The sequence below is a fragment of the Hevea brasiliensis genome, chromosome 9, assembly GCF_030052815.1.
Source record: "Hevea brasiliensis isolate MT/VB/25A 57/8 chromosome 9, ASM3005281v1, whole genome shotgun sequence".
Lineage (NCBI taxonomy): Eukaryota > Viridiplantae > Streptophyta > Magnoliopsida > Malpighiales > Euphorbiaceae > Hevea > Hevea brasiliensis.
The window spans coordinates 19,494,826-19,515,139 of NC_079501.1; the positions used below are offsets into that span (position 1 = coordinate 19,494,826).

At 31.8% G+C, this 20,314-nt stretch overlaps 1 pseudogene; it reads right to left on the reverse strand.

Moving 5' to 3' along the window:
- Nucleotides 1–2,144: 2,144 nt before the first annotated feature.
- On the reverse strand, nt 2,145–14,367 carry LOC110657113 (protein PTST, chloroplastic-like; annotated as a pseudogene).
- Nucleotides 14,368–20,314: the final 5,947 nt, after the last annotated feature.

Sequence of the window (20,314 nt, forward strand, 5' to 3'; positions counted from 1 at the left end):
CCACCTTTTGTCAAGAAATTATATAATACCTTGTGATTTCAAGTTGTCTATATCAAATACCAAATCGACAGTAAAAAAATGATGGATTTCAAAATGTTATAATTATTAAATAATTTTTTAAAAATAAATTTAAATTTATTTATGCGTCAAACAGCAATTTTCCTGCCATTCCATACAATATATATGTTAATATGAAATCATAAAAATAGTGTATAATTACTTCCTTTTGACCCGACCGAAGATTGATCTAAAACAACAATTGAACCGGTTGGTAATAGTAGTTCTGGTTTAAATATTAAGGAATTAAAATCGGAATTGCAGGATCTTTAATTTTTTTAAATTCAATTTACTTCTAGTTGGATTTTGATTTGATGAAGTTTAATGGTTGAAATTCTTTCAATTTTTTTAAAAAAAATTCAATTTTACTTAATTACAAACAAATTTTATCAACAAAACACAATTGATCTTAGTATCTTACCTTTTAAAAAAAAAAAAAAAAAAAAAACCTTTTAAGATGAGAGTATTTTTATCAATGAAACACTCTTGACATCATCATTTTAAACAAAAAGCTTGCCAAAGGCTTTAGAGAAAGAGGGGAATGAGTAACACATTTAATATTTGAAGGTGCTTCAGTCATTCATTAGTAAATTCATTGAATTTTGATTAAGTTTATAACTCTAGTCTCTGCCTGTAATAGCTTTGAAAATATGATTAAGTTTATATAACTCTAGGCTGCTCTACCTGTAATAGCTTTGAAAATAATTTTAATATTGTTAAGTTAAAATTTACTATAAAAATTATATTATTAATACCTCTAAATCTTTAAGCTAAAGTATTTATTTATTTTTTAGCCTTCTTATTTTTATAAGTAGTTATTTATTTGTTTTGGTTAGATTACATAAATATTTATTGATAAAAAAAAAAAAGTTTAAACAAATTAATGAATCATCGACTGTTATCTAAGAGAAATATACATTAGTTGAGCCTTTCTAAACCTTCTTTGTTAATCTAATTAACAATTTAGAATTCAAGGAGGATTTCCTCTAAAAATTTGTATAGGTGTAAGCTGATTGATTTAATTACATGTATAAATAAATTATGTAAGACCTAATTATAAATGCCTGATGTTACATATATATATATATATATATATATATATATATATATATATATATATATATATATTAGCCTCATTTAATAATATTTTTTATTCCACTGTTTGATATCTATATGTTGAGGGTCATCTTCACTGGCAAATTATATATTGGAAAATTTACAATTTGATTCCTGAATTTTATTTTATATCACACTCTAGTCTTTAGGTTTTGAAAATTAATTATTTAGTTTTTAAATTTTAAATTATATTACACTTTAATTTCTAAATTTTCAGAAATAAATTTTTTAATCTTTAAATTTTACACAATATCACACTTTAATCCCTATAATTTTAATATATAGAAGAATTTAATCATTATAGTAAATAATAAAATTGTTGTAAATATTTAAATTATAGGAACTTAATTATTTTATATAATACAATTAAAATAATTAAATAATTCATTTCTTAAAATTTGGAGATTAAAGTGTAATATAATATAAAATCTAAAGATTAAATAATTAATTTTTCAAAATACAAAGACTAAAATATAATATGAGACAAAACCATAAAACCAAATTATAAATTCCCTTGTATATATTGTCAAGCATTATCTTATAGTTTTATTGACGCGAGAGGCATTATTATTGTTATTAATGAAATAAAGAATTTATTTGATTAGGGGATCGATTATTTAATTATCTTTTTCAGCTCTTACATTGGTAGTGTCAATTGTGCATGATTTATTGGTGCAGTTCATACCATATGATGAAGTCAGTATCATGATGTGAATTTGGGTTTAGATTTAAAATGTTAATTATTTGTAAAATGGGGGTGCCATACAAATGGCCTCACAGCAAATCTGCATTGTCTCAGTAGTGGAAAAGGATAACACACCATTCCCCTTCCTTGGATTGATATATTCTCATCTTTTTCTAAATATGGTAATGGTAAACGTTAGATAACACATAAACAAGTGTGTGTGTGTATATACCTTTACCTCTTACACTGCTAGTAGCCAGGCAGCCATTTGAATGCCAAGTTGATCTCATCATGAAAACCAAAATATTCTTCACATTTATATGAATATATACCATATATTTACAAAATTTTCAGTTTTGCAGTGGCAGCCAGTTCACAGGCATGCATTGAATATAAAACATTTGAAAAGCTGCCAGAAATGCATCAAGAGAAAGAAGCTGATATGCTAGGAAGTGGTACTCTAAATTATTTCACTCAACAACTAACAAGTTATTTTCAGTTAGTCCCTCGCCAACAGCAGGATATTCTGGGAACAGTCGCCACTCTCTATCCACCAAGAACTTGATCTGATACCTTTGACAGCATAAATTGACGGGGTTAGGGGAAAAAGAACAAGAAAACCCAAAAAACAAAAAAAGCTAGAATGTTCTATAAAAAATAAAAATTACCTTCCAGGTCTAAGCATTAATGTTGTCGTAAACTTAGTAAACAAACCACCATACTCCGGTGATAAGTGCTCTCCTCAACTCCAACCATCAAAGGTACCCATTACTTGTACACCCTGAATTTTAATGAAGTTTCATATTAAAGATAAAATTAACCTCTGAAAATTTATTTTTAGTACTCTACTACCACATCAAAATATTTTGTACAGGAATTTGGACACCAGGTATAATCAATGCGAAAGTATTATCCTTCATGGCTTCATTTTTGAACCATTTAAAATCTAGCATTTTTATGGGCCTCAGTTAAATCCATTACATCGTGTTGGTCTCTTATCAACAAGCCGTAAAAGAGCTCATTTGTTAGGATTCTCATTTTCAATAATCTCAAATTAAGCAACTGCTCTTGATCAAATTCAACAGGCAATGGTCCACTTGTATGATCACTTGAGAAAGAAAAGAATATTTCAAGATATTGATATACCATGAAAAGAGATAAGCTTCTAGTGCTTTAGAAACTAATTTTGAATCACTTCATGCAATATGCTTAATTATGCAAGAAGGCAACAAAGTAGACAAGAGGATACCCCAAAAACTAGAACTTGGGCTTTTAACGAAGAGATCAGAGGTTCAAATACCAATATGATGAAAAGGCACAAAATAGTACATATAGATCCGTCTGTAAGCCGTAGAAGAGCTCATTTGTTAGGATTCTCATTTTCAATAATCTCGAATTAAGCAACTGCTCTTGATCAAATTCAACAGACAATGGTCCACTTGTATGATCACTTGAGAAAGAAAAGAATATTTCAAGATATTGATATACCATGAAAAGAGATGAGCTTCTAGTGCTTTAGAAACTAATTTTGAATCACTTCATGCAATATGCTTAATTATGCAAGAAGGCAACAAAGTAGACGAGAGGATACCCCAAAGACTAGAACTTGGGCTTTTAACGAAGAGATTAGAGGTTCAAATACCAATATGATGAAAAGGCACAAAATAGTACATATAGATCCGTCTGTAAGCTGTAGAAGAGCTCATTTGTTAGGATTCTCATTTTCAATAATCTTGAATTAAGCAACTGCTCTTGATCAAATTCAACAGACAATGGTCCACTTGTATGATCACTTGAGAAAGAAAAGAATATTTCAAGATATTGATATACCATGAAAAGAGATAAGCTTCTAGTGCTTTAGAAACTAATTTTGAATCACTTCATGCAATATGCTTAATTATGCAAGAAGGCAACAAAGTAGACGAGAGGATACCCAAAGACTAGAACTTGGGCTCTTAACGAGGAGATCAGAGGTTCAAATACCAATATGATGAAAAGGCACAAAATAGTACATATAGATCCGTCTGTAAGCCGTAGAAGAGCTCATTTGTTAGGATTCTCATTTTCAATAATCTCGAATTAAGCAACTGCTCTTGATCTGTAGAAAGAGATGATTCTCCTTAATTTCAATTAATCTGACATGGGTATATATATACAATTGATTCCTACAATTGTGTTCTACTAATTAGGAAGAAATCCTAAATAAGAAATTCTAAATAGGAATACAGAATACAGAATATACAGAGAAATAATATAGTGATTGACTTTCCATAACACTCCCCCTCAATTTGGAGCATAGATGTTAATCATGCCCAACTTGTTACAAATGTAGTCAATCCTAGCTCCATTCAGAGCTTTTGTGAAAATATCTCCTAACCGCTCTCCAGTTTTGATGTGCCCTGTTGAGATGATATGTTGTTGAATCTTTTCACGAACAAAGTGACAATCAATCTCAATATGTTTTGTCCATTCATGAAACATCGGATTAGAAGTAATATGGAGAGCAGCTTAATTATCACACTATAATTTCGCAGACAGGGAGGTCTTAAAACCTGTCTCATCTAGTAATTGAAGTATCCACATTACCTCACATACTGATTGTGCCATGGCTCTGTATTCCGATTTAACACTAGATCAAGAAACTACACTCTACTTCTTGCTTCTCCAAGACACCAAATTTCCTCCAACAAAAACGCAATATCCAATAGTTGACCTCCTGTCAACCTTAAATCTAGTCCAGTCGGCACCTGAAAAACATTCAACATTCAAATGCCCATGATTACCATATAACAAACCTCTTCCTGGAACGCCATTTAGATAACACAAGATTTGTCCCAAGGCTTCCCAATGAGCAACAGTTGGGGAACACATAAACTGACTTACCACACTAACGGCATAAGCAATGTCAGGACGAGTTACTGTAAGGTAGTTCAATTTTCCTACCAATCTTCTGTATCTTTCTGGATCTTCAAACAACTCACTATCCCCTGCTAATAGTTGTAAATTTGGAGTCATTGGTGCATTGCAAGACTTAGCACCTAATTTTCCTGTCTCTGTCAATAGATCGAGGACATATTTTCTTTGAGACAAGAAAATACCCTTCTTACTTCTCATAACTTCAATACCCAAGAAATACCTTAACAATCCCAAGTCTTTAGTCTGAAACTGGGTTTGGATGAAAGTTTTAAGAGATGAAATACCTGCAGAGTCACTCCCAGTGATGACAATGTCATCCACATAGATTACCAAGAGAATTAGACAAGCCTCAGATTGCCTATAGAATACTGAGTGATCACATTCACTCTTTTGCATACCAAATTCCTGTACTGCTTCACTGAATCTCCCAAACCAGGCCCTATGACTTTGTTTTAAGCCATAAAGAGACTTCCGAAGCCTACAAACTTTACCCAATTCCCCCTAAGCAACAAACCCAGGTGGTTGCTCCATATACACCTCCTCCGGAGATCACTATAAAGGAAAGCATTCTTGATATCCAACTGGTGCAGGGGCCAATCATATGTAGCTGCTAAAGAGATAAACAAGCGAACAGAAGTAAGTTTAGCTACAGGAGAAAAAGTGTCAGAGTAATCAACCTCATATGTCTAAGCATATCCTTTTACCACAAGGCGTGCTTTTAATCTAACCACAGAACCATCAGGATTTACATTTACTGTAAATACCCATTTACAACAAATAGCTTTCTTACCAGTGGGCAAAGGCAACAGTTTCCATGTACCATTAGCATCTAAAGCCTCCATTTCCTCTTTCATAGCAGCACACCAGCCAGGATGAGACAGTACCTCACTAACAGTATTAGGGATAGGAACAGAGTCTAAAGAAGAAACAAAACACCAAAAACAAGAAGACAATTGATTATGAGAAACAAAAGAAGAGATAGGGTAAGTGCATAAACGCTTACCTTTACGAAGAGCAATGGGTAAGTCTATGTCACAATCATGATCAGTATGAGGTACAGGATTTCCCAACGAAGTAGCTGATGAAGGATCTGAGTCAGGAATCTCCAATCTCCTGGAATAAACATGAACAACGGGCGATCGAGTAAGTCTAGAGACAGAAGGAACAAGCTATGGGAGAGGACTAGATATTGGTTAAACAGTATATATTAAGAGATCATCCTCCTCCCCCTGACTCTCATACATAGATGATTGAGGAAAGAATGGAGTGGACTCAAAAAATGTGACATCTGCAGAAACAAGATAACGATTAAGAGTAGGAGAGAAACAGCGGTACCCTTTTTGGAGCCGAGTGCACCCAAGGAAGACACATTTGAGAGACTTCGGATTCAATTTAGTAACCTGTGGATGAACATCACGCACAAAACAGGTATAATAAAAAATACAGGGTTCAACAGGGAACAAAGATTTTGTAGGAGACAAAGCAATATAAGGAATATCCCCATTAAGGACAGAAGACGGCATACGATTGATAAAAAAACATGCTGTAGAAACTGTATCCGCCCAAAAGTGTTTAAGAACTTTCATATGAAAAAGAAGAGCACGAGTTACCTCAAGAAGATGTCGATTTTTTCTTGCGGCCAAGCCATTTTGGGATGGGCTATCAACACAGGAAGACTGATGAAGAATGCCATTTTGTGTCATATAAGACTAAAATTGTGCTGAAAAATATTCTTTAACATTGTCACTTCTTAATATGCGCACAGAAATATTAAATTGAGTTTTGATTTCATTACAAAAGGCACAAAAGATAGAAAACAACTCAGAACGATTCTTCATTAAATATAACCAGGTAATACGAGAGTAATCATCAACAAAAGTAACAAAATAACGAAATCTAGTTTTATAAGTAATAGAACAAGGACCCCAAACATTAGAATGAACTAACTCAAAAGGGGATGAAGCCCGTTTATTGACTCTAGACACAGAAGGCAAATGATGATGTTTTGCAAACTGACACGACTCACATTCTAGTACTGATAAAGACTGAAACTGAGGACACAGCTTCTTCATGGTAGACAAAGAAGGATGGCCCAATCTACAATGAGCTTTAAGAGGTGTTAAGGTACTGGAGCAAACAAGCGACCGCGGTACATGATTTTTCAGAATGTAGAGACCACTTGACTCACGTCCTCTACCAATAATCTGCTTTATCATAAGATCCTGAAACAAACACTAGTCAGGAAAAAAAGAAACAGAACAATTTAAGGTACAAGTAAGTTTACTAACAGAAAGTAGATTAAAAAAAAATTTTAATAGACACAAAACAAATGACAAAGAAATTGACGAAGTCGAGTTCGCAGTTCCAGAACCCATGACACAAGAAGTAGAACCATCAGCTAAAGTAACAGTAGAGGAAGTGAGATTAGACTGAAAAGCAGATAGAAGACTATAATTACCTATCATGTGATCTGTCGCACCAGAATCAATAACCCATTTGGATGAGGAAGACACAAGGCATGTAGTGGATTTACCTAACTCAGTGATCGCAGTAACAAAGAAACTAGTAGACTTTAAAGATGCCTGATACTGGAAAAACTGTGCAATATCCTCTGCAGATACCAAAACAGTTTTCTCAGAGGAAGATACTGTAGAATCCTCTGCTGCCATATTTGCCATCTGTGATCGCTGATTTTTTCTCTGAAGTTGCGGACAATTATATTTTGTATGGCCAGACTCATGGCAATAATAACAAATGACTCCTCTTGAGTCCTAATTAGAACTAACCTCCCCATTACGCTGATTACCTCTATTGCCTGTAATTCCTCCTCTACTTCCTCTTCTATTACCCTATTGTTCATTTAGATTACGACTAATAAGAGCACTACTGGCAGGTTGTGAAGATTGAGTACTCTCTGTACGAAGGACCCGCGTGAACGTTTCATGCAAAGAGGAAATCTCAGAACTGGAGAAAATCTGAGATTTAGCAGTCTCATACTCTGAAGGAAGGCCTGCAAAAAAACTCATAACAGTCAGTTGCTCCCGTTGGGCCTGATGAACTTTCACATCAGAACTAAAAGGCAACAATACATTAAGTTCCTCATATACCCGTTTAAAATCCATAAAATAAGCCGTGAGAGACTTATCCTCTTTCTCAGCACGGTAGAATGCCTTATAAATATCATAAATACATGAGATATTCCCTTTACCAGAATACAGAAAATCTAAGTAATCCATCAATTCCTTAACAAATTCACAGTGATTAATTAAACTAATTACCTCACTGTGAATCGAGTTCCGAAACTGCAAAAATAATCGGGCATCCTCCCTTAGCCAAGTTTGCCGTGTATCATCAATAGGTGGGTCTTTAGTAAGTCGATCATCCTTATCAATGCTACGCAAATAGACCCTAACAGTCTTACTCCACTCCAGGTAATTCGAACCATTAAGTTTGTGTACCGTGATCTTCGTTATCACCGGAATCACATCAGAAATAACATTCTTATTGTCTGCCATTTATTGAGATAAAGAAAACTAACAGAAACGCTAATTCAAAGTGCTTACAGCTGCAAAATAATCAAAAATTACAAATCAAGCAAATACCGAAATAAGATCTGAGAGCCAAACCTCAGAAGTCCTTTAATGGTGTACTGGATCAGGCAACAGCGCACAGTGGTGGAATAAGGGGGTTGAAGCGACGCCGGCGATGCTGATCGGAGTCGAAACATCCAGCAGACGCGCCTCCATGCGCCGACGAGTGAAGAAACAGCGAGAACTTGAGTTGGGTTCGTGAGTCTCACGCGCTTGGATTTCGGCGACCGGATCAGAGGGGACGGCCAGTAAGCGGCCAAAGTCTCTCCTGGGTGGTGAGAACAAATAGTCACCCTAGATAGATGAGCTCAGGGGTGAGCATTCGGTTCGAACCGAACCGAATTAAATTATAAAAAACCAAATTTTAAAGTTTAAAAATTGAATCGAACTGAAATGGGTGAAAAATCAAATCGAACCGAACCACTTTATTTCAGTTTGGTTCGGTTTAAACCGATCAATTTTTATTTTTTATTATTTTTTAATTTAGATATGATTTTTAAGTTATTTGGTCTAATTTTGACTTTGGTTTGAATCTAATAACCATTACTCAATGAAATTAAATAATTAATATATATAAAATTAAATATAATTCATAAATTTTCCATAAAAATAAATCAATTCAAAAATAAATTCAGTTTGATTTGATTCGATTTAAATATATAAATTACTATTTACTTCGGTTCGATTTAACCGATTTTTTTCTCTTCAAATCGAACCGAACCGAAATAACCGAAATTTTTATAATGTAAAACCGAACTGAACCAATTGAATTTTAAAACTGAACCGAATTGACTCGATTCGGTTCGGTTTTTCAATTTGAACCGAGTTCTGCTCAGCCCTAGATGACCTGTTCTGATACCATGTAGAAAGAGATGATTCTCTTTAATTTCAATTAATCTGTACATGAGTATATATATACAATTGATTCCTATAATTATGTTCTACTAATTATGAAGAAATCATAAATAAGAAATCCTAAATAGGAATACAGAATACAGAATATACAGAGAAATAATATAGTGATTAACTTTCTATAACATGATCAAATTCAACAGACAATGGTCCACTTGTATGATCACTTGAGAAAAAAAGAGAATATTTCAAGATATTGATATACCATGAAAAGAGATAAGCTTCTAGTGCTTTAGAAACTAATTTTTAATCACTTCATGCAATATGCTTAATTATGCAAGAAGGCAACAAAGTAGACGAGAGGATACCCCAAATACTAGAACTTGGGCTTTTAACGTAGAGATCAGAGGTTCCAATGCCAATATGATGAAAAGGGACAAAATAGTACATATAGATCCGTCTGTACCTTTCCAAGCCATCAATCATAATACTTTGCATGCCAATGTGTTAAAAAAATATTTATGAGGCTTATGACATGCTTACCTCTGCCATGCCACACCAAAATAAGTAAACCTCCTTGGATTGTGCAGCATCAACATCCTTTATTTGTTCCTTCAATCTTTCATGGACAGCTTTACAGTAACAAAACAGGGGGGGGAATTGAACTATTGTTAGGTAAATGGAGTGAGTTCATTGAAACAAATTATCAAACATATTTGTTAAAAATGGTCCATCGTGTAAAGAAAGCAAGTTGGTTATTTCCTCAAACCAACAAATTGAGATAGAAAGGCACACAGGTCTAGTTTGCCAACTGACTCATAAATTGGCTTTCGTTTTTGGTACATCGAAAATTTCACAGGGGAAGGGGGATGCCAAGATTTGAACCCTTGATCTTTTGTGTAATGAGATATGCACTTTACCATTATTCTATTAGCCCAGTAGCTAAAGCACATCATAACCTCAAATCCTTTAATTGAAGTACGTCACAGAATGCTAGATGCTAGGGGGGAAAATATCTTGGAAAAAGTAGAAAAGAGGAACTTGAACTTCTAAGTTTGCAATTTGGTTGTATGGCTTTTTCTTGGCTTAAAAGAATATCACCAATTTATGACAGAATTCTGGCATAAAATATCTTGGAAAGGAAGAAATCTATCAACAAAACATTAGCAAGCAAAAAGTCATTCTACCTTCTAAACGTGAAAGGAGATGAGATTAAATGTATTTCCCATTGATCTTTCTTGAACCTTCTGGAATCCCAGATATAGATATTTCTTCTTCCATTGTAACTAAAGCCTGTCTATCCAAAACATATTAAGAACTAATAACAGAAATTAGATGTTGTCATATGATAAATGCATATGAACAAATGCTTTAACTTGATGTGAGAGCAATCATGCAGAAAATTACCCAACTTATATAAATTAGTCAGGCATACAATCAATTCAACGATCGACTGCATGATCAAAAGCTCCACATGTGTCGAATAAATATTCCCAGCTTAATTGTGCATGTCAAGAGATCCGAACCTTTCTCAACAAGCCCTATTCTATGCCCACCATGCCAATTTTTCCTAATCATCCCATAAATCAAGGACTGAATTACAAACCCTGCCACTAGTTTATAATTAATTCCTTGTCCCCAGGATAATAGTGAGAGAATATTCAATTGAATGGCTACTTTTGAACATGAACATTTTGATGCATCTAAATAGTTGTTTTTGTATTAGATGTAACAAAGACAATGACTTGGATAATGAAACTACACTGAGAAAGAGTAAGGCATGAACCTGAATTTCAAGTTCCATTACAGCCAGTTCGCTTTTCCAGTTAATCAGTTCATCTTCTTTTATATGCAGCTGCAGAGAAAGAGAGACAAAGATAATATGTCAGTCTTAAAGGCTTTATCTTAATGCAAAATGTCCTGCACAAGAAGCATTGGAAAATATGTTTAAATCATATGAATTCATATAAGAAAGTAGACTCAAGTACTAAGCCTTTTTTTTTCACGCTTCTAGTCAAGTCAGAAATTGGACCCATTTAGCATATAAATACAATTAGAAGACCAACCACACAATAAAATTTCAAAAATATTTGGGGCATACTTGGGGTTTTAGCCATTGTCTCATTTCTTTATTTGTAGGGACACATTTTTGTGGGTTTTTTTTTCCCCCAATATCTTTCTCACTTGTCAATATTAGGAAATAGGAAATGTAAAATGTGTATCTCATGATTTCAAATTTCATCACCTTTCTTCTCTTATGCACATACATGAAAGCTCATGACGGTTGCATAAAGGGGCAAATTTTCTATAAAAAGTAAACATAGATGTAAATCTCAGCATATCTTATGTCAACACAAGAAATTGGAAATATAAGAAAAGCTATTATCACATATACAATACAAACCACTGAAAGAAGCTTAAAAGAGAGCCAACCGTTCAGATTTTACTTTAAAAGTTACAATTAAAAGCATATCCAAATTTTGGCACATACAAACCTGTCTTTTGAGGAGCCCATCATGTTGATTGGCTTCACTTAGTCTTTTAACGAGCCTTTCTCTTTCTGAATCACCTAGCAGTGACTTCAACTGTTAGAAACTACAGAATCTGTCTCAATATTGGGGAAAAGTTACATATATACATAGCTACATATTTGAGCATGTGCTGCACATTGTGTGTGCACCTTCTTGTAATTGTACATAAATAACAGCCCAAGTAATTAATTACATTTCACACAGATTGCAATTAACAAATGTCACCTAGACAAGCTACAGTTGCCACTATGGTCAATCATGCATTGTGCTGCAATATGGATTATAGTCGTAAGTTCATCTAATTCAGGACACCAGATCTCAGGACAACGAAGTCAATCCAAACCATTGGAATGAAAATCACTCGTAACTACAAAGAAAGCATGGGCATAATGGAAGTAGAACTTAGCAAAAGAAGTGCAGAGATACAACTACTACAAAATGCTGACATTTAATGGATTTCTATCCCTATCTAAAAAAAAAAAAAAAAGAAAAAGAAAGACCACATAAAAAGACTTCTATTTCACGAACACTGGTTCATTCAAATTTAAAAACACCTCCATAATGGAATGCAGAGGATGTAATTCACATCAGCAATGCATAATCTGGATGTCAATATATTTCCATAAGTTAAGCATAGGTGCTGGTGTGTTCTCTTTTATGTATTCCTTGATTTCTTACAAATTTCAGCGTGTGGCTCACACGTGATGCAATTAAAAAAATCATTAACTAACAATAAACGATCATGGTCTAGTAATTCACTGAAATTGATTATGCCAAAGGATAGTACACTGCCTTGTTAATGTACAAATGAAGGGCCTACATCAGCATTACCCTTGACATGGTGCATGTCTTTTGTATAACCCCTTACTTGGTAAAACTAAAACAGGAAAGAGCCTTTCAATTAGCCATTCATGCTGTCGTCTCATGCTCCACAAGCATTGGCTCATTTGAGGCCAATAGGCAATATCATGATAGAACATATATAGATGTTTCATATTCCTCAATGCATAATCAGGATATTCCAGGAAGTCAATTGTTTATAACTTCTCTCATAAGTTTCTTGCCATTTGATTTCCTTGCTTTCTTCCAACGTACTTCTTACATGTCATGCAACTAAAAAATCAATAGAGAACTGATTGTGGTCTTCACTTGAAAGACTTGTGCAATTTTACTTCTTCGCTTATATTATTATGTGTAAGGGTAGCATTGCCTTTTTCTTTTTTGTTTTTTAATATAAAAAAGCGAGAGTCTAAATTGGTCTCTCCCTTGACATAGTAACTATTTCTTTTATCACATCCTAGTTGATAAACATGAAAGTGCCCTTTCACTTGCACTTTATTTTCCCTTCTAATAAAACACGCACACAACATTTCTTACAAGCACCATGTCAATTTAAAGCTGTAGGATATAAGAGATGATGCTTTTAATATTTATCAGAAAATAAGAGACAGTAGAAATTAAAGCTCACATCATTACTGCTCAATGGTTGCGCAAGAAGGTCTTCTGATAAATTAGTAGATCCATTCTCTTCATCTTCAGATTGTATTGATGAAGACTCCTTCAAATTAACTGGCATGGTATATGCTCTCCAAAATTCCTGGCTCATCCAATTTGTTGCAGAATCTGGATGAGGATGAGATAACCTTGGGTAGCTCGTATTTCCAATGCAGCCAATCACATTGTAATGAAGTTTATGGATACTTTTCCAAACTAACATTTGCGAACTCCATGAAAACCAAGGTACTTGTCTGCCAATACAGCACCTATGGTAATCATAAAAGAAGCAAGCATGATAAGAAACTGTCCAAAGGTCCTTAACTAATCTTGTGAAAAATCCGGAAATATGCAGAATAAAACATGGATAATAAGTTGTCAGCATTCAGCATTATGTTGAATCCAATGAATGCTCCAACAGCAATCAAACCACAAAGCTTATCACAAGCAAACAATAAGTTCATGTAGGATCAGCTTAAAGACAGTGATTAAGTCCTTAGCAAAGGGATCATGTAGAAAAGCATAACAATATCCGGTAATCGTGGCCTTTAACACCATGACAAGATCAATTAGGCTCATAAGACTGCTTTCAAGAACAAAAAAATGAAATAAAAATACTTGTCAGAGATGCTTACTCTGTTGTGCCAATCTCCATATTAATGAGGGGTCCTGTTACAAAAATAACAGAACAGAAAGACAGCATGCTAGGAGCCTCGTTTGCCCACAAATGTTAAAGCGTAGAATTCAGCAAATGCATTGCTAGAAGTAAAATCATCTAGAAAACACTCAAGGGCATCCGGTGGTACCAAACCATTTTTAAATTTAAAATCTTGGATACGAAATACCAATTCAATAATGGAACTAGCAAAAGAGAGACAAAGAAAGATAGAGAAGAAGATAAATCAAATAAATGGGTAGCCATTCACCAGGGAAAAAAAAAAAAAACTGGGTAGCTTGAGATTGTTGAGAACGAACTTACAGTTACCCAGCAATATCAAAAGAGGGAGAGGGAGAGTTTTTCTATTAGGTGTTTAGCTTTGGCTGTGGGAGTGAGTGTGAAGCCTCGTTTGGCAGCGAGATTTTTACTGAATTGAATTGAAGGGGTGAGGGGGCGGATGTGAATGTGTAAGTCGGGCTAGAGTCTATAAAAAGCGAGAACTTGGACCAACCATTGATAAAGGCTTAATTATAAGCCCATTCAATTGTATAGTAATAATATAATTTTTTTGGTAAAAAAAATATAATGTTAATAGTAATAATAATTAATCAAAATAATTAAAATTTTATACATAAAAAGGAAAATAAAAATCAAGAGATATGGAAGTGCCTGAACCACTTTGTCTAACTTGGATGCTAAAGTATATTTCATTAAATAATAAATAATTCAGATAACATAAACATGTGAATTTGAATAATACTATTGACAAATTTTCTATTTAATAGTAGAATTGACAATACCTAAAGGTGCTTGTGTTTTTCTAAATAATTAACTATATCACAAGGCAATTATTAAAAGAGGACTTGGTTAGTTGCCAAAAAAGTCTTTGATCAGTTACACCCATAAAATCGGCAACTGTCCACTTGTAGTCCATACAAAAACTATAGTGGCCAAATTTTTGATTTAGTTGATTTTATGGTTGAATTTGGTTTTGATTTGAAATAGTTCTAATTCGACTTTATGGATTATCAAACTATTATAAATTTTTAGGCATCATTTATTTAATTTTTAGTGCAAAAAATTATAACAAAATTAAATATAAATTAAGAAAAAAAAAAAAGCAAACTTTTGATTTGAGCCAGTTTTAAACCCGTTTCAGAGGGAGGATCCTAGATTAACCCTTTAATCCTGATTCAAGGCTGGTTCGAGATCCGAAACCTGTGACCAAAATCAATTATGAAATTAATTCAGTCTGATCTCGATCTTGACAAGCCGGACCGACCGGATCTAGGCATAAATAAGACCAGTCAAGCGACTCATGCCCGTAATAATTAAAAAATAAAAGGTCACATGTTGCATATAATTTATTAGTTAGAAATTTTTTTAGTATTTTTTACAATTAATTTCAATTAAAATTAAATTTAAAAATTAAAAATTTTAAAGACAATTTTAATATTATTAAATTAAAACTCAGTAATAATAATAATTTTTATACTCTTAATTTCCTTCTTTAAATTCTTCTTAGTAAATTATCCAAAAACAAAGAAAGAAATAGGCAAAGAAATAATAATAATAATAAAATTTTTTATTAATTATAATTTTAATATAGTTAAGGTAATTTAACTAAATTATTTAAGGAAAACTATCAGATTAATTATAATTGTAATAAAATTAAAGAAATTTGATAACATTAATTGAAGAAAATATTTTAATTAATTATATTAACAAATTTCACAAAAAGTTAAGGAAATAATTTTTTTTAATTATAATTTAGTATAATTAGTAAAATATGATCAAATTATTTAAGAAAATGAAATGTTATAATCACAACATAATTAAAGAAAAAATCTGAAAATTTGTTTAAGCAAATAAATTTAAATTAAATATTACAATAATATACATATTAAAAGAACTTTGAACAAACTACTTTTTAAGTCGGCCCAGGCTTAGCCTAGGGGCCAAGATATTACTCGACCAAGGCAATACCCTGGGTTTGAGCCCTCCTTAATAAAATTGTCACGACCCAACCTATGAGCAGGACCGGCACTAGGACCTAGGCCAACATAAAGCCCCAGAGGCCCGTAGTAAGCCTAACTATTCCTCAACCCAACTCTAAGGCTCATTTGGGTCTAATTTCAATAATTCAATCAGACATAATCCGACTATAAAATAGACCATTCAACGGGGAGTTTTTGACTCGCCTGACCTGTAAACACAATATATAATAAATTGGATAGTTCAACTCACCCTACACATAATCAAAATGTTATAACTAAAATATGAGCTCAGCTCCCTCATCCAATCCCATCATACATACAGTTAATAATTTTACAAGTCCAACATAACTTTTATAATACAGGTCCAAAATAAAAATAAGTGTTTCTTAACACTTGTGGAATCTAAAATTTAACTCAATTGTACAAAATACATTAAATACTATTAATGGACTTGCGAAGAAGAAGAGCAGGTTAGCCACAACAAATAATTCTCATGTAGCCTAGAAAAATATATGAACAGAAGTGAGCATTCAACTCAGAGAGTAAAATATCAATTTTAATCATAATCTATAACTATCTAAAGCTAATACACATTGTAGAATGAAATATAATATCGTCACAAATTTTCATATTATAACAGCAAAAAGGCAATTTAGAGTACTCACACACTAAACACTGTCAAGCAATACATATATGGGAGCTGATCCCCTATACAGCTCTTTTAATCTAACCTCTGTCAGATTAGAGTGTCTCTCAAGCCGGACTTTCGCTTAATAAACCAAATGCTGGGTCCCAGTGAGTGTCTCTCAAGCCGTGTCTACCCGTCCTATCCATATCCAATACTATACCACACACACGTCACGCACACACTGCTCCAAATTACCACAAACAACATCCATTACACTTCAATAATTATGAATGCAATATAAAACGTGCCTAGTATTTAACTACATGAATATATATTTATAAGTGATGCATGGACATATTTGAACATATAATAATATCGAAATTACAATTAAAATTAATATTTTACTCACAAACTTGAACCGAGGTCACTGCGATGGCTGGGCGGAGAAGGAAGGCTGTCTCTGCTCACTTGATAATTTTATTATAATTATTTAATATATTTGACTCAATACAAGTTTAGAAAAGACCAAAGACACCCTAAGTTGCGCTGAAAATCTGGCAGAGTCTCCCCTATACCTATGATCTACCCAACCTGCAAAATGGTTCAAATAACACTTCTAAACTCAACCCATATCTCATCATCATTATATGACCCCTCTTGGGCCCTCCAAACCAAGCAATAATCACAACATCAGACAACTCAATTATAAGACTTCAAAACTAATATTTTTCAAAAACTATCCAAACTAACTTTAAAAATTCTATAAACCTGTCCCGCGGTTCTTAACAATATTATAAGGCTATTGCAATATGAATCGTAATTTTCTTATTATCCACGAATATTTTATAAATTTTATTCTAACCCAGTATAAGGCAAAAATTGAGTAATGTAGAGTTCGAATTTACCTATGCCCAATCTGACAACTGGAACGCATCAAGAACTTCTGAAAATGGTGGGGTAGCCTATAATCTTGACCCGGTTCTGAAATGGTTTCAGCAGCTTCTCTGCTCAGCCCGAAATTGCAGATCCGGGCAACGATCGAATTTCCACGAAATGAAAGTACATACTCGAAATCCACAATACCAAGGTTAGAATTTTAATATATATATATTTAAAATTATTTGAAAATTAGGGATGTTACAAAAATGTACCTCTGACAAAAAAAAAAACTATTTTTGAAAATAAATTTTATATTAGTTATATTAATAACATACTTCTTAATTTTTCTATATTCTAATTAGATTTGGAATAAGATAGAAATTTGGAATAAGATAGAAATCAGTCAATCTTGCTTCAATTTCAATTTACTTTTTTCTTTTAACTAAAATTGATAATTCTTAACCAATAAATTTTTAGCTTAGTAATATTGAAGTAGTCTCAATAGCCGTGATTTGATCCATATTTATATTTCTCATTTTGGACTATTGAACATATTAAATTAATTAAGGCTATAATCAGAACATGTAGAAGATTTGTCAACAAAAATAATATTAGCAGATTAATTAGATACTTAAGTTTGTTAGTTGCTTAATGAGATAGTTTTTCTTCAAATAATTCTCATTAAATAATCTTCCTATATAATAATGATTATTAATTGTAAGAGAGGTTATTTTTTGGTTTTGTTCAAAGGGCAAGTGATGATTTTAGTTGAAAAATACAAGTTCATCCTTTGTTGAGAAGATTTTAAAGCAATTGACCGCAATCTAGATAGAAATTTAAGCAATGACATCACTCAAGGACAGTGACAAAGCAAGGTAAAAGTTGAGTTATTTATTTTTAACACTGTAATTTATTGCTGGAATGAAATTTACATTTTTCACTTTCCTACATCATTTGAACTTTTAATGATAAGAAGTTGTCGAAGAATATTCCTTTATTTCACTGGTAGCTAAAAGAAAAGAAACAATGGCACCAAACTGTAGTATTTATCATTGAATAGCAAAATTTCAGGGGCAGAAATATCAATCAGAGCGTTAGTTAGAGACCTGCACTGTTAGGAGCAGAAGAAGCAAGCTGTCAATGCTCAACACTGAACATGCCTCGTTTCTAAGTGAGAAATTTACAGGAGTGAGCATCCCATTAATCGAATAGAATAGACCTGAATTGAATTTTTAATCAATTAAATTATTAATTAAATTGAATTGAAATAAGAAAAAAATTTAAAATTAATTAAAATAAAAAATATTTAATCAATTATACGTTATAATTAAATTAATTAAAAAATATAAATATAAATTTTATATTATTAATTATTTAATAAAATATTAATAAAAATATATTTATATTCTTTTTATTTATAAAAAATATAATTTAATAGTAATAAGATAATAATTATAAATTAAATATTATTATAAATCATAAAAATTATAAATAATATAATACTAATTAAATTATAATTAATATATTCATTAATTAAAATTTAATTATTTTAATTAATTTAATTATCAAATTAAAAGTAATAAGATTTATAATTGAAAATAAAAAATTATTATTATTATTATTAAACATTAAAATAAATTAAAATTATTTTAAATAAAATAATTAAATTTCATCCATTCAGCCTCATTATTTGATTATAACCCAATAATCCACAAACTTCACAAATGACAATGATAGTGTGCGGTGTTGTCCCATCTGTTTCGGTGCCTTCACTGTCCTTTGCAAAAGCCAATTGCTACCAGTGGTTCTACGGTCCTTCTCTTGTTTGTTCTCATTGTTATTCCTTTTGGCTCTTTTTCTAATATGGGTTGCAAAATTGTTCATTTATTTAATTTATTTATATAATTTTTTATATTTTAATTGATTTTATTGAGGATTAATTTTAATATTTTATTTATTAGGCGACAAAATAAAATAGAAAAAAAAAATATTGCGATTCAAATAGGATTTCGAAGTCAAATAAAAAAGTTTGGCTATTAATTGTGAAATTCAATTGTGTTTAGCAAGATTTTTAAATTTGGATGGTATGAATACTGATAATTAAAGATTTAAATTTAATTGGGTTTAATTACTATACTGTTAAATAAATATTAAATATATATTATAGGAAATTTTATAATAAAAATATAAAATAAATTTTTATAACAATAAATTTATTTATATAAAAAAATAAAATTTAATATATTAATTTTTACAATAAAATAATTACAAAAATTTTATATATTTTTTTATAAAAAATAATAAAATAGAAAAAAAATTAATTTAAATTAATACATTAATAAAATAAATTATTATTAACATTAATTACTTAAACTAAAAATTGAGGGAGTGGAGATATCTTCATTTTTATTTGCAATTATCATTCAAATAGCTTTAATTTAATAATTATTATATTTATTTTTATATGAATTAGTATTTATGATAACGACACCCTTATTTTAATTATAAGCAATTAATTTCAAATGCATTTCTTGTTGAATGAGGCTCTCTCGAGATTGGCTCACTTTCCATCTCCATCCCTCTTCTTTCTCTCGATTTTTTTTTTTTAAATGAGAACCATAGGTATTGGTGGTTGGTAAGCAGTAGCGTCGCAATGCCGCTAGTAAGCACTGGACTTTGGGATCAATAAAAACTCTGGATAATATATTTATGTAATAAGAAATTACTTTTAATTAGGTCAATTAATGTCTTGCATAACTCATTTAATTTTTATTCAATTGAGATCTATGATCTCAATCAAGATATGGGTTGGTCGACTCCATCCAACCCCTCCCCTTTTTTTAACATAAATTCAATTAAACAAATATTTAATTTTATATTAATAAGTATATTTAGTAAAGAAGATGTATTT